The sequence below is a fragment of the Pleurodeles waltl genome, chromosome 8 (assembly GCF_031143425.1).
Source record: "Pleurodeles waltl isolate 20211129_DDA chromosome 8, aPleWal1.hap1.20221129, whole genome shotgun sequence".
NCBI lineage: Eukaryota > Metazoa > Chordata > Amphibia > Caudata > Salamandridae > Pleurodeles > Pleurodeles waltl.
In genome coordinates this window covers 653186428-653203052 of record NC_090447.1, presented here as the reverse complement: position 1 = coordinate 653203052, position 16625 = coordinate 653186428, and the positions used below count along the sequence as shown (strand labels likewise).

Here is a 16625-nt window from a genome sequence, read left to right as displayed (position 1 = left end):
GGTACTGAGTACCTGGCACTTTTTTATTTTGAGAAGGAGAGTACCTGCACTTCTCAAGAAAAACGTAACACTTTTAATTGAAGAGTACCTGCCCTTCTCAGAAACAAACAGCTACTCTGGTACAGCGTAGCAGCACTTTTATTTTTCTATTTCAAGCACTAGCTGTGAAAGATGTCGAGGCAGCGAAGGCTCAGGAACACCAGTTTTCGCTGATGGTTATCTCACTAGAGATCAGAAGGCACTGCCACCTCACAGCCCAGTCTTTCCCTGCTCTTCTCGTCCTCCTCCTGCAGGGGGCGTGCCGCCAGCGGGACACGTGGACCTCACTGTACGGAGTCAGGGCCACTACCTATCCCACTGGCTGCCAGGCGTAGCAGAGGAGATCCGGGAAAACGTTAACTGCGGGGGCGGGGGGCGCCGCTCGCGGACCACGGCCGATACCCAGACGAGGTCCAACCCAAAAGCAAACTCTCCTTTGCCATGCACATATAATTAATTCGATGGGTGTGCTCTCATTGGTTCCTTCCGAGGAAGAGGCGTGGCTGGAACAACATTTTTCTGTTCCTAAAACTTAGGCTACTTTTCCTAGTAGACGAGGGGGAAGCCACGAAGCAGCCTTGGTCAGGTAAGTAGCTACGCGTATTCCGTGCATGTTTCTAAAGCACTGAGGTGCAGACTGTGTGCTCAATTCCGTCTACATCGAAAGTCAGTAGGGAGGGGAAAGTATGTGAAAAGAGGGACAGTGTAAAAATTCCTCAAAGAAAATCATAAGGGCTCTGTTGAATTCTTAATGCGGTCCATTAATGTTTAAAGATGCCCTGTATCTGGCTGGACTGTGATCCCACCACCAACAACTCATGCCCCATCTAGGACTGAAAGAGAGAGACAGTTTCGATGCCCCCTTACGTTTCCTTACCCCGAGGGGGTCATCTGCTGCCCGGGGTTGGGTAGGACATCGAGCGAGTCACGTACGAGATGGTAGCTGTGAGTGTTGAGCAGAGCAAACTCAGCTTGTGTGCTCACACAGTGAACTCTGTGTACCGTACAGTACAACCCCCTTCCAGATTTGCTCTTTCCATCGCCCTCTTGAAAGGAAGTCTTGATTTCGGGCTAAAGCGTGAGCTTTGCTTGAAGCTGCTTTATTCTGTTTTTTAAGCAGGTTGGACATGGCACATTTTCTGGCAGGTCACACAACTCCTTATATTAAAAAAAGATGCAACGAACACTTATGGAACTGAAACAAGGTAATATTCCAACTCGCCTATAGGAAAGGTTCTTATAACATTGCTTTGTAAGGGGTAGCGTGGCAGGGATGTTAAGACAGAGATGTAAAGCGCGTGGGCAAAGAAGAAAATACTCAGAGAAAGACGGATTTTGTTTTCATAATCTACACTGCTGCTTAAAGTGGAGCCGCTGCAGCCAGCGCCATTTAGCGGGGAAACAATCTGGCATTTACATGAAATACTGTATTGTAGTTACGGTATAGCGCCTTCGCCCCATTGTGGGGCGTTTAAGCGCTTTCAAGAATAGCAAGCTACAGCGTTTAGGATAAGTTGTTGGAAGGGTATTGTTGTTGCTTTCAACCTTTGTAAGAACCGTGTGTGATGAATACCGAGGTGCGGTTATCATCGTATGGGACTCAGTGCCCTGCACTATGATTGATGGGTGAGGGCACACGACTGATAGATGTGCGACTTATATCCGTAATAAGGGCTGAAACATCTAGGCAGTTATAGAGCACCATCTCAGCCATGTGGTAATTGGATGCCCTGTGTGTGTACACCAAAAAGGGTGGCAATCAGAAAAGACCTCGTATTCCTTAAGGCAGTATGTACCAGGCACTGATGGTGTCAGGCGCGCAAAACCCATCGGGCTAAAGGAGCTTCAGCCCACCCCACCCACAAGCTGTGTGTGGGTTGTGCAGCTTGTGGGTGCTTGTCACAGGGAAAGCTCGGTGAACGCACTGTTCGAGAAACGGGTGCCGGAGCTAAACATCTCCTTTTCTAAGACAGGCATGTTCAACTCCGCCTGCTGCTGGGAAGTTTCGTCAAAGGAGAGGGCTGAGGTCATTGGTAATTCACAATACCCAGTGGCACAGACCCCATAGTGGGGACTATGACTGTGCTGGGCAATGCCTTTTGAGCGTTTCCCATTGTTTAAAGCAGACACAATCTTTGCCCAGGAGAGCGCTGGTGCACTTGAAAGGCGAACTCCGCCCTCTCCTAACCTAAAGCATAACATAATACTTGCCAACATTTTATTAGTGGAAAGTGAGACATTTCGAAATAAAATCGTGGGATGCATTTCCCACATTAACATATATTGAAAATGAGGCAATTTTAGGCAAGTTGACAGGTGAAATAAAGCCATGTTGACTTGACTTTCCCACCTGAATCGGGGCTGTTGTAAGTTTGAAACCTGAATAATTCCAAGTAAAAAAGGCACAAATTAACAAACAAGATTTATGTAGCTGCATTTATATAGCGCTTGCTACCCATGACGAGGGGTAGCAAGTGCTATATAAATGGAAGAAACTGGAGAAATATATATTTTTCTTTTTTAAATGGATTTAAAATGATTTAATGTCCAAAGGCAATCCAAAACTATTTGCCAATAGCATCATGTTTTCTGGGTGGGGTAAAGGGCGAGGATAGGCAAGAGAGCACTTGTGGCTTATTTGTAAGTCAGTACTTGGAGTTTTTAAACCTGCAAAATGATGATGGCAAATAGAGGTTGATGGTGGGTGGCACCGGCACTTATTACTGGAGAAAGGGTCTTTGAAAAGATCATTCCATAGGCAGCCTCTGAGTAAAATGTCACTGGCTGCCTGTTCTACACCAGAAGGAAGGCCAGCTGAGGCCCAAGCATTGATGTTGCCTTGGAAGTCTGTTAGATAAATATTGATATCAGGGTTATGGCTTGACAATAGCATCATGTTACATAGTTACTTTAACAGTCACACAATTACTCTAAAATTCTGTGTACACAGGCAATGGCGCAGAGCAACCTATCCCTGTGTTCCTTTATCCCATGATTGCTCTGTGGCTCAGTTTGGGTAGGGACATTCATGTGAACCACAGTTGTGATAGGGCTACACAAACTCTGATCCTTACTGCTTTTCGAGCAGACCCACTTTTGCAGTTAGCAGGTGTCTGCCTGCCTTCTACTGTAGGAAAGTACCATCTTGCCTGGCATGTTACCCCCATATTTCACTGTATATATGCTGTTTTAGTCTATGTGTTACTGGGACCCTGCCAGGCAGGGCCCCAGTGCTCATAAGTATGTGCCCTGTATGTGTTCCCTTTGTGATGCCTAACTGTCTCACTGAGGCTCTGCTAACAAGAACCTCAGTGGTTATGCTCTCTCTGCTTTCCAAATTTGTCACTAACAGGCTAGTGACCAATTTCACCAATTCACATTGGCATACTGGTACACCCATATAATTCCCTAGTATATGGTACTGAGGTACTCAGGGTATTGGGGTTCCAGGAGATCCCTATGGGCTGCAGCATTTCTTTTGCCACCCATGGGGAGCTCTGACAATTCTTACACAGGCCTGGCAGTGCAGCCTGAGTGAAATAACGTCCACGTTATTTCACAGCCATTTACCACTGCACTTAAGTAACTTATAAGTCACCTATATGTCTAACCTTCACCTGGTGATGGTTGGGTGCAAAGTTACTTAGTGTGTGGGCACCCTGGCACTAGCCAAGGTGCCCCCACATCGTTCAGGGCAAATTCCCCGGACTTTGTGAGTGCGGTGACACCATTACACGCGTGCACTGTACATAGGTCACTACCTATGTACAGCGTCACAATGGTAACTCCGAACATGGCCATGTAACATGTCTAAGATCATGGAATTGTCACCCCAATGCCATTCTGGCATTGGGGAGACAATTCCATGATCCCCCGGCTCTCTAGCACAGAACCCGGGTACTGCCAAACTGCCTTTCCGGGGTCTCCACTGCAGCTGCTGCCAACCCCTCAGACAGGTTTCTGCCCTCCTGGGGTCCAGGCAGCCCTGGCCCAGGAAGGCAGAACAAAGGACTTCCTCTGAGAGAGGGTGTAACACCCTCTCCCTTTGGAAATAGGTGTGAAGGCTGGGAGGAGTAGCCTCCCCCAGTCTCTGGAAATGCTTTGATGGGCACAGATGGTGCCCATCTCTGCCTAAGCCAGTCTACACCGATTCAGGGATCCCCCAGCCCTGCTCTGGCGCAAAACTGGACAAAGGAAAGGGGAGTGACCACTCACCTGACCTGCACCTCCCAGGGGAGGTGCCCAGAGCTCCTCCAGTGTGTCCCAGACCTCTGCAATCTTGGAAACAGAGGTGTCTGTGGCACACTGGACTGCTCTGAGTGGCCAGTGCCAGCAGGTGACGTCAGAGGCTCCTTCTGATAGGCTCTTACCTCTCTTGGTAGCCAATCCTCCTTCCTAGATAGCCAAACCTCCTTTTCTGGCTATTTAGGGTCTCTGCTTTGGGGATCTCACCAGATAACAAATGCAAGAGCTCACCAGAGTTCCTCTGCATCTCCCTCTTCACCTTCTGCCAAAGGATCGACCGCTGACTGCTCAGGACGCCTGCAAAACCGCAACAAAGTAGCAAGACGACTACTAGCAAGCTTGTATCGCTTCATCCTGCCGTCTTTCTCAACTGTTTCCAGGTGGTGCATGCTCTGGGGGTAGCCTGCCTCCTCTCTGCACCAGGAGCTCTGAAGAAATCTCCTGTGGGTCGACGGAATCTTCCCCCTGCAACCACAGGCAACAAAAGACTGCATCACCGGTCCTCTGGGTCCCCTCTCAGCACGACGAGCGTGGTCCCTGGAACTCAGCAACTCTGTCCAAGTGACTCCCACAGTCTAGTGACTCTTCAGTCCAAGTTTGGTGGAGGTAAGTCCTTGCCTCCCCACGCTAGACTGCATTGCTGGGTACCGCATGATTTGCAGCTGCTCCGGCTCCTGTGTACTCTTCCAGGATTTCCTTCGTGCACAGCCAAGCCTGGGTCCCCGACACTCTAACCTGCAGTGCACAACCTTCTGAGTTGTCCTCCAGCGTCATGGGACTCCCTTTTGTGACTTCGGGTGAACTCCGGTTCACTTTTCTTCTGAGTGCCTGTTCAGGTACTTCTGCGGGTGCTGCCTGCTTCTGTGAGGGCTCCCTGACTTGCTGGGCGCCCCCTCTGTCTCCTCATCCAAGTGGTGACATCCTGGTCCCTCCTGGGCCACAGCAGCATCCAAAAACCCTAACTGCGACCCTTGCAGCTGGCAAGGCTTGTTTGCGGTCTTTCTGCGTGGGAACACCTCTGCAAGCTTCTTCACGACAGGGACATCCATCCTCCAAAGGGGAAGTTCCTAGTCCTCTTCGTTCTTGCAGAACACCAAGCTTCTTCCACCCGGTGGCAGCTTCCTTGCACCCTCAGCTGGCATTTCCTGGGCTCCTGCCCACTCTCAACACTGTCGCGACTCTTGGACTTGGTCCCCTTGTCTTACAGGTACTCAGGTCCGGAAATCCACTGTTGTTGCATTGCTGGTGTTTGTTTTCCTTGCAGAATCCCCCTATCACAACTTCTGTGCTCTCTGGGGGTAGTAGGTGCACTTTACACCTACCTTTCAGGGTCTTGGGGTGGGCTATTTTTCTAACCCTCACTGTTTTCTTACAGTCCCAGTGACCCTCTACAAGCTCACATAGGTTTGGGGTCCATTCATGGTTCGCATTCCACTTTTGGAGTATATGGTTTGTGTTGCCCCTATACCTATGTGCTCCTATTGCAATCTACTGTAACGTTACATTGCTTGCATTACTTCCTTTTGCTATTACTTGCATAATTTTGGTTTGTGTACATATATCTTGTGTATATTTCTCATCCTTATACTGAGGGTACTCACTGAGATACTTTTGGCATATTGTCATAAAAATAAAGTACCTTTATTTTTAGTATATCTGTGTATTGTGTTTTCTTATGATATTGTGCAAATGACACCAGTGGTATAGTAGGAGCTTTACATGTCTCCTAGTTCAGCCTAAACTGCTATGCCATAGCTACCTTCTATCAGTCTAAGCTGCTAGAAACACCTCTTCTACACTAATAAGGGATAACTGGACCTGGCACAAGGTGTAAGTACCTCTGGTACCCACTACAAGCCAGTCCAGCCTCCTACATCTACTACCCTATGCCAGCTTCAAACTGGCAAGTGTAGTCGCGTGGGTTAATGTATCTGCTGCTGAAACAGTCCAGATGCCTCTCCTCTTTTTAATGTCCACCTGAAGAGTGTTTTTTAAAGCGTGAGCCTGGTGCTTACTTTGTATGCAGACGAGGAACCCCCTGAGGCTCAGCATGGCTGACATCTGGGCTAATAGCCTAAACCATCTCAATGCCCCACCACAGCATCAATGCAAATAAGTAGTCTGAGACTACCAAACCTAGCTTTGAGAATTTAACACTTTGGCTTAATCAATTTTCCAGAAGACACATAAGCAAACTTTCTTGATGTTGACACACTTCATCTTTATATCATGTAAATTGAACATCCATTCCAATGCAAGGCTAGACTATATAATTATATCTAACGTTTCTCAAAACTATGGTTAACAACCGAGATGACCCTTCAAGCACCACCCTATGAAATTTTGACTTGGGCTCCCCATATTCCCACCAGGGAACCTGCTTAGTACTTGAGAAGGCAAATTCAACCACTCTCTAATAGCAGGGGAGCCCCCCTTGTGCCAACCAGTAAGTTGGATCATAAACCATGCAAGAGCATCCCAAAATGGGATATCTCTGGCACCCTTTGGAAGAAGTACCTGGGCAACCAGGCCACATCTTACTCCCCGGCTTAAGTGCTGTCTCCCAAATCATTCTCTGCAGTGTTAAAAGAGCACCCATGCACAGACAAAATATAGTTGCTTTAGCGCTCAAACCCCAGCCCTCCTGCACACTGCTACTCCACTACCCCCCAAGGGGAAATAATTAGAGCAAAATCTGGAATTTATCTGAACATATAGGGTAAGATGCCAAGGTGTTTGCCTACCCCATGGCCAACCATGAATATTTCTCTGCAAATACGTCAAAACAGTATAGAAAAAAACAAAACGCTCACTTAGACATCACTCTCCTGTAAGAAAAGTATAGTTAAAAGGATGGATAGGTGGATAAAACGAGGGGCCCTTTATCTGGCCAAGGACCCATGCAGAAAGGTAGCAGGTGAGCAACAGAGGTTGAGGAGGCAGCAGTTTAGCAGTGCCGGGAAATGTGACTCTGACGCATCTCTCCCAGCTTAAATGATGGTTGCCTCAGAAGGTGGCAGGCTTTTGCAGGCTTTGTGAGCTGCACAGCTGGCTCCCACTGAAAACTGGAATTTTTGCCCCAATGGCGAATGCCTTGGACACCACCTCATGCTAGCCCAGACTAAATGCTGGTGGCTCCAACATGGAGCACCCTTTGTTCATGTTCCTTCTTTGTATTTTGCTTTTCTTCCGAGGCACGCTGTTTTCTTCCTATGTGTTGTAGTGCATTTTGAGTTCTATCACATCGTTCATCCGTAGGCAGTCACCCGAGTCTCAGCAATGTTAATCCTACACTCTGACCCTGTTGTCACTCCCTCCACATGCTGATTCCTCCTCTTCTGCTCCCTGTTATCTTCCCTTCTCATGTTTCTATATGTGCTGCTTCTCCCTTCTTACATTTCACTTTGTCGTCTTTTTTATTTTCCATTGTCTCTTTCCCTCTGCCTGCCCTTCCCTCCTCTTTCTAAATTTCTCCACTACTAATGTTGACCAAATGGAAATACCAAAATTACATAAAGGCAATGCCTGTCAAGAACTTCACAACAAAGCATGAATGGCAAAGAAGACAGGGGAGGAAGAAGGGGTACAGTTGAGAGGGAATAAGACAGCAAGGTAAATAAAAATGGGAGGTGCAATGGCGGTGCAAATCATCACCTCTCCAGTGTGTTGCTGCACCTCGGATCGAGAAGCACATTTCAGTGCTTGTTAGATTAAGGAGAGGAACCCAAAACTTAAGTTTGTTGCACCTCTGGATATACGGCAGAATACTGGAAGATATAAATGAGCTCCTGCCTAGATAAAATTAGTTCCTGCACATGCCGAGACAGTGGACTCTATCACAAACAGACTCCATTGTCTTGTAGAGTGGAGCTCATTCACAGATAGAGCTGAGCTCCAGCACAGATGCAGCCAAGTCCCTGCATACATAGTGCTGAACCTCTGCAAGCTAGATCGGAGTCCATGCACAGATTGAACTGAGCTCCTACAGATATATTGTTAAGGTTTTTTACAGTCCACTGGCAGAGTTGAACTCTTTCAGTATTCTTTGCTACAAGGTAAAAATTGAGCTTCTGTGGCGGCTGGGATACTGGTCCCCAGCTCCTAATATGTGAGAGTACCACATGCCACTCATCCAGGCTAGACTCTAGCATGTCCTGTCTCTGTTAGGGTGCGAGGCGGAGAAGGTGGGAGGCAGCATGAGAGTGAGAGGGATGGGATTGAGGGAAGAAATTATGGAGAAAAAGAGACAAGACAGTGAAGGGGAAAAGAGCAAAAGTTTGAGAGAATATGGAGAGGGAAGGTGAGAAAGATAGGAGAAAAAATGAGAGGAGAATGTAATTGACGGAAAAAAAGAGAGGAGTGCGAAACAGGAGACGATAGAATGAGTGATGTGTAAACTAGCAGACAACAGTGATGCTAAAGCAAACTTTACAGAACATTCCACACATTCTTTTTGCCTCATTTGTCCCCAGACGTCTGATTGTCATGTTGTCAGTGGACTATGCCAGTATTGGCAGTAGATGTTGCAGGTACCAATCTCCTTCGAAACATTTTGGACACCTGCATCTTTTTTTCCTAACAATTTAGGTACTTGGCAGGGGTTAAGGTGTTGGACACACAATACAGTCACTAGGCAGCTATGTTTTCGAAAGGTGGTATAATCAATTTTAAAACTGTGTTTCACAGGGAGTATCAAAAATTAAGTTGAGCATATTTTGCAGAATTCAGTCTTTTATTAAGATCATTTATATAAATAAGCATTGACAATTTTTGACTTCTGTAAAGTTAAATGCTTTATTAAACACATCACAGAAAAAAAATAACACAGCCACATAGTGACATTGGCAGCATCTATTGCACAACGAATAGCTTACTAGGCACATGACAGCAGAAAGAGAATCAGCCTGAGGGGCTGTCAAACAGATTAGGTACAAAAAGGACAACAATTGTGAAACCGTCCCTACAGCACAGTTAGATGTCAGAAACCTGTACCTCTCACAGAACAGGTACTGATTAGATAGCAGCAGTGACCTTCCCTTTATTTAAGAATTTGTGTGTCCTGGCAGCAGCAATATAAACTTCACGACATATTGGGACCCTAGAGATCACGTTTTCTTTCCTAATTAAAACGGGCACTCCTAGACAGCAATAAACATGCTTTCCTTGCTTGCCGTAGTTAGCAGCAGTTCTAGCTTAGGTTCTGATTAGAACAGACACAATCTGGCAACTGACAGTACATGTGTAGTCACACTCTTTTACTTTAGACTCTTCAGTCAGATCCTGAAACTTTTGAAGCTGTCACGCTGGTCCCTGCTGTTACCACAACTCCTACCTTTGGCATATCTTGGAGCCTTGCTGTTGTCATAGGGTCTTTCTTTCAGTGCCTGCAGGTCTTAACACTGCCATTCTCTGAAAGTTGTGCTCCTGTCACAGCAAGTAACTGTTGCTGCTATTATATAGTGTCAGTTCCTGCTGCTGTCACTGTGAATACTGCTGACAATAGATATAACGCATGCCAGTTGCCCTGTTTTTTAAGTTCACCATGCACAATGCTGTCATCAACTGCTGATCCAGCCGTCAGTCCTCATGCTGTCACCCCTCAGGGCCTGGTTAGCGTACGCACATCCCAAATTGAGTGAATGGATGTGTCAAGCATAACATTTGTGAGATTATCTCAACTTCAAGGGTACAGGAGAAGGAGGAATTTCCTGCAACAGCCTCAAGCTACAGTCATAGTTCCCTTAAAAGACAAAAGGTCTAAGACTGCTAGCTATTCCTTCTTTCTTCCTGTGAGAGATCGACATCTATTCAGGTGGAGGAACATAAGCCCCACACTGGCTGGGCTACAGGTGTTGTCTCCTATCTAGAGTAACAGGAGCCCAGTGTGGGGCTGCAGAAGCTTCATGGGCATGCTTACACCGCCCCAGATGCAATGCTCTATGCCCAGATTTCCATCTGGCTATCCTCACGTTTCAGTCTAATCGTGCATCGTTTTGTGTTGTTGATCCTCACCATAAAAAGACCTAGTCTAATTTTTGCAAAGCATCAGCTTTGTCATAAACATAGCTAGAAACATTATTTACCGTGATGCATTTCTAGTGCAGCATGTGCGCATTTAAATCTTATCATCTTTAGCCAACCCCCTTTTTTGCTGAGAAAAAAAAGTGTCAACATTTATGTTATATCTCATGTTGCACTGTAAAGTATAGTGTACAGGGACATAAACAAACCTCAAACTTAAACGAGAGCAAACATAATCAAAGTGCGACCTCTGTATAATACCTACATACCACTATAATTTGCACTCAGTCTACTTTCTAAAAATCATGGGGAACACACCATAGGGCCTATTTGTAAACATCAAAATAATACCATTGTTCACAAGGATTTGTGAAGGTTAACTTTTGAAGTATCTTCAACTACATCCGTAAGGTTCTTTGTTACATCAGCTAAGGAAGTAGATGTTTACTAGTGTCCTAGTCAGCCTGGGAAACCGGTTTTGAATCCAGCATGGCACTGTGATTCCAGTGTAGGGAGAGAATGTGACATAACGGCCAGAGCAGCCAACTTTGGAACTGAGGAACCAGGTTCAAGTCTCAGCATCAGCTCAATATCCTGTGATTCTGAGCAAATCACCTAACCTCCCCCGCCTCAAAAATGAAAAACTAAGGTGTACTTATGTAATTTCACTGGTGCTCAAGTGAAGCTCTCCAGTGCATTTGGGTCAAGTTTCGCTATATAAAACTGCAAAAAGAAAACTATGATGTAAGTGTTTGTAAGTTAAAGATTTAAGCTCTCACTTCATTTGTTCAATCTTCTATAGCTCTGTATAAGGTACAATGCTTTGATGATCTCCAGCTAGGTCCATGCTGTATAAATATAAACACTTGCATCTTATTACATTGTGAACAGGTATCCCAGCTTATTTCACTCTGTGAATGCCCCTACCTTTTAAGCTCTTGGTGAACCTTCATGATTTTGAAATCCAAATTGAAGCTCTGCATAATTTTCTTTATACCAGGAGATGATCTACTTTAATTAGGTTCATATAAATCTACTTCTTGTTGTCTGTCAGAGAGGTTTTTGTGCTCTTTTGGTGATCCTCTCATTAATATTTTGTTCCCTCTAAACATTTGTTTATTATTCAGCTTATGTTGCTTTTAGTAAGAAAAGGTACCTTTCCAATGAGGCTTCAGTGCTTTCTTTTCTGTGTGTCAGATATGCACAACTGATGCTTGCAGGTCTGGTGCATACTCTCGAAGCTCTAGCAGTGCTTACTGTCTCAGTGGTAAGTACTGGCAAAGCCAACAAATCCAAAGCCGTCTGAAGTACTGATAACTGGTAGAGTTGTTCCATCCTCGTGCATTATCTTGCAGTTGTCATTCAAGGGATACTGATCGCTTTCGTTGCATTTTGGGATGGAGATATTTCTGCAACACTCCCTGAGGGCTTTAGATGGAAATATGTAATCTAATGTTGATCCACATGTATATGTGATTTGATTACTCATTTCAGGGATACAGCCGGGATTAGTACTCTGCAATGTGTGCAGATTACATGCCTGAAGAATGTTATGCAGTTTATGTATTCAAACAAATTAAGTCAGGGTTTATAAAGCGCAACTACTCACCCGTATGGGTCTCTAGGTGCTAAGGAATTTTTACAGGAGCAATCAGACATATTTATAGAATGAGCCTCATACCTGGGGAAGGCACAAAGTATTTCTTCCAGAGATTCGCAGAACCTCTATAAAGTTTCCTCATGCGTTTTTTTAAATGGATTCAGGCATGTGTTAATAATGAGTATTAATTTGTTTGCTATGCCAAGGTTATGTCATTGAGTTTTGTTTTACCACTGTTACCCTTGCATTTATGGCTGTTGGTACATAAATTGTCAGCCCCCCCGATGGTGATGGATAGTACATTTCCTGGTATCCATTTTTCAGTAATGAACATGTGTGCCATGTTTCTTAGATACAGATTATGTCTCCAGATTTGTAAATTTCTAGAGTGACCTTACGCTGTGTGGTCTGTTTGAGCCCCACCACCTTCCACAAAATTACGTACTGTTATTTATGTACTCATTGTTTTTTTTTTCTAGTTTTGGGGGTCTGTGTTAGGTGTGTGAATTGGTCTTTGAGGAGAGTGTATACACCAACAATCTCCAATCATGCTCATGCGCTTCTTTGTTAGCTTCATTTAGAATACAGGTTCTTTTATTATTTCTTTTTACTTGTAGTTGGGTATTCCTTAATTGCAACTAAGTGTGTGGGGGTGTTGTGCTTTTAGGTATTCTATATCCTCCTGTCTTTTTGTCACTGGCCACCACCCTGGGCCAAATAACACTGAGGGATATCTTTCTGGCTCCACAGGCTTGATGTTAATTCCCCATAGTTCAAACTTTGGTACTTCTCGTAGCACCTGGTTTCTTAATTCCTCAGTTTCCCAGGATACTACTGTGTTTCAGTACCCGGTGTGCTGTTAAAAGAAATCAATTCTTCTGATAATATCCTTCGATTTTATATGGGGTGATGAAAAAATATGATGACATAGCCATAGTGTATTAGACCTATTTAGTGTATCTTGTCACCTTCGTGAAATGTATGTAGGTGTAAATATTAGGTCGTGAAGTGAGGAGCCTGATTTTCCCTGTTCTTGCCTCCTTGAGGGCCGTAGCCACCTGGTCTGTCCTGTGTTATTGTTAAATGTGGTCTAGTTCCCAGGTTATTGATTTTACCCATGTTAATATTTTGTTTTCATGTATCATCACTTTGATGTACATTCATTTTGAACAAATCCCGGTTATTGGTTGCCTCGTTGTCTAAGCTCAAAAGGTGTGCTCAGGTCCATGTATCCATGCCTAGTTCATACTGATCCTATTTGTTGTTTTGCTGATTTTTTTATATGGGCTTGCATGCCATAGTCCATGCTTCCTTACTTGCTTCTTTGTATTTTGGAGGGGCAGCCCCCTCACCATATCAGGTCATAGCCCAATCATTAACTTCACAGGGAGGAGGCTCTTCCTCTGCACTGTCCTTTTTTGGTTTCACCTCTACCTTCCGTTTTTATCAAGAGAGTTGGTCCAGGTTCCTCTCTATGTTAGTATTTTGTCCTTTGGTAGATCCATTGTAAAGGTGATGTATTTTGCTCCTTCCATTTCTGTGTCCCCTGGGTCAGGGTTAAGGTCAAGTGTTCTATTTTTATGGTTGTCTAAGGTTGGGAATGGGGTAGCGCCTTCTTTACTGTTTGTTTCACTATTTAGATTGCCTCTGATGTTTATGTTTGCTTGAGACTCCTGATGTCCCTTCCCTTACTTAAATATTGGGTAGGAAGCATTTAATCTTTTCATCCCCCTGGTTGCCATCTTGACTCTCTTGGTTAGTTTGTAGTTATGTTATGTTATAAGGCACGTCTAAACCCCCGTTCACTGAAAGGTTTCATGGCGCTGGGAGCACAAGCAGCAAAGCAGAAATGTGATTAATCATAGGCTTGTCTGAAAAGCCATGTTTTTAGCCGGGTAATGAATTGCTCATAAGAGATTGCTGCTCTTATGTTATCCGGATGCTGGGAGCCAGTGCAGCAAACCTGGTTCACCCTAGCCTTTCCCTGTTGAATTTAGGAACCTCTATGAGATTACAGTGTGCCGATCTAAGGCTGCGTCTAGGAATGTAATACAGTATGTTGGAAGCAACAGGAAGAGGCTTTTAAAAATCAAACAGCCCGTTTTAATCAGGGTTCTGTGTACGACTGGAAGCAAGTGCAGTTTCTTTAACAAGGGTTTAGTGTGGCAGCATCTTGGTTGTTGGTAGACCAATCTGGATGTTTGGTTTTGAACAAACTGTAGTCTTAGCTCATTCCCTTAGGGAGACCTAGGGAAAGCGCACTGGCATAGTCAACACAGGACATCACAATTGCAAGTGCAATTGGGATGATGGCCTCAGTGGAGAAACATTTCCTAATTTTTCTTATTTTGCAAAGCTGGAAAAAGCAGGAAGAAGTCACTGCTGCAATCTGAGAGTTCATTGAGAGGTCTTGATCGACAAGTGTGCCAAGACTCTTGACTGCTTTTTTGGGAATAGGAAGGGACTCTAACTCCTGAGGCCAAAAGGAGTGGCTCCAACAATACAATTTGTTTTTATCATCATCTCGTGGTTTTGTCCGAGTTCAGTTTCAGTTGATGTCAGTTAATCTAGTTCCAAATAAGGATCATGGTATTCTAGAAGAATGCTATTGATTCTGGAGTATCCTCAAGGTTGAACACTACCTGCATGTCATTAGCATAGTTATATATTTTTACATTTAGCTTTTGTAGTGAATTTACCAATGAGCGGATATACAGATTAAATAGAATGGGGGATAAGGATGAACCCTGAGATACACCTGATAGAGCGTTCCGTACTAGTAATTTACCGGTACTTTGGACGCTCTTTTGGCCGATGAATCTTTTGGCTAAGTGGGACCCTCTCCACCCTTAATCAGTCAATTTAATTAAACCAATAATCAATAACGAACATAAGCAATGCCTTGATCAACATAACACTTAACAATTAATCCAGAATACATTTCGGCGAACCCTGACCTTTCAGTCAGGAATAACCACACCAGTTTATTCAAAGTTAGTGAATTTATTTCCCTATATTAACAAAGCTAGCACAATATAGATGTGTCTCAACACCAAATGATAAACATATATGAACATTAATAGCTGTCCGTAACGGCGAAACAGGTGCAATCTATGCAGCATTTGAATAACTAGGCATTCGATAATAGCAATGCAAATCACTAGAACTATAATCTGTAATGAGCTAATTGCATACATTTAGTCAGCATAACAAGGTCTCAAATTGCATCGTGCGACAAAAGGAATCCTCATCTAACCTCAAATCAGCATCGGCATGTGGGACTTCATGCAAAAACAATTTAGCAACATTAATTTAGAAAACTCCTAACTAGGGCTCTTATCAAAAAAAAAATCAGCAGTTGGTTACCTAAAAGAAACACAATGCAATTGTACAATTTCCTTTCATATTTACCAATTTCAATCAGCATTCAAGGAAGTCTTCGTCTCACAGGTACCGTTTCTCGATCAGCATGGGACGGGGCAAAGGGGCAGGGGTGGACGGGGCAGTAGCCACACAGCGGCAAGATAAACTACTACTTCATGCAAAGGGACAAATCAAAGTTAAAGTCTCTAGGGTAAGAATCATTTAAGTCTCTTTCTCTCGATTAGAGAAAGCATCAAAGTCTCTCAAAATGGCGTCGCAGCAAGGTGGGCCATAATAGCTGCAATGTCCTGCAAAATGGCGGGTATCGGGCTGGTAATAGCTACTTTCTTCTCGTGCACCTGGTTTAAATAGACAACAGTTCAAATCCAGTAGGGTCTTCCATTGGAGGGTTCATAGGTTAGCTTCAGATTGTCCAATCGAAAACAACAGTTCTCAAGCTTTTAATTAAGCATACATTATCCTTGGAGACGGGTACGCAAGTTGCAACATTTTATACCAATTAACTCATTTTCAGAGCTTCCATTGTCCGCACCTGCTGATTGACCTTGGAGCAAAGAGAAAAATGCCAGGCTGGCACGAAACCTTAAGATAAGCATGTGAACAATCTCAGTGGAAAAGTACAGCTTCAAGCAGGAATACACGTTTAATAGCACATTGGAAAAATACGAACATCTAAATCGTGAGACCAGGCAACTAGGCCGAAGCCTGCACTAAAGTAATGCTAAGCTAAAACATTTCAAACAAGCAAATCATAGCACACGTTTACGATTATGTCGGATTAGTGCAATTCTAATACATCACGTTATATAAAGCACGCTTATAAATGTTGGCAAACTACTCTGAGGGCACATTTTGTCCCCGTACAATCTTTATTAGTTCGGTTAAAGTCACACATGATTATCGCAGCACTACGTTTATGCGTCAAATAAATGTAAAACCTTCATTTCAGCTTCATCAATCCCTCCTCTGATGACTACTTGTCATCACACCAAATCATGCCCACAAATTTTATTCCATTAAAATTCTGTCAGTTCTCTTTTCCTTTTAATTCCCCTAGTTTTCGCTTTATATTCTTCTGCCATTCTTTTCATCATTTTCTCTTCCTTCCTTCTTCTAATTCTTTCCATTATCATTATTATTCCCCTTTTTATTCCCCAAATTCCAAATATGCAAATCAGTACTATTAGTATTCCCTGTATTATTTTTAGTAATATTCCATTCCAAATTCCCCCAATCCAATTTCCCACTGAAGCAAGTCCTTTTCCAACCTTCTCCCACACTCCTGGTTCTTTCAATTCCTTCAAGTCTGCACTCTCCTTTGTTAGATTAGCAAGCA

At 44.0% G+C, this 16625-nt stretch overlaps 1 protein-coding gene across 2 annotated transcripts in view; it reads left to right on the top strand.

Annotated features, from left to right (window-relative positions):
- The first annotated feature begins 529 nt into the window (after window positions 1-529).
- Window positions 530-16625, top strand: part of TMEM45A (transmembrane protein 45A) — a 374423-nt gene continuing 358327 nt past the window's right edge. For both annotated transcript variants that reach the window (XM_069203157.1, XM_069203155.1), the window contains exon 1: window positions 530-625. The gene's annotated coding sequence lies outside the window, so the exon portion shown is untranslated. The remainder of the gene's footprint in view (window positions 626-16625) is intronic.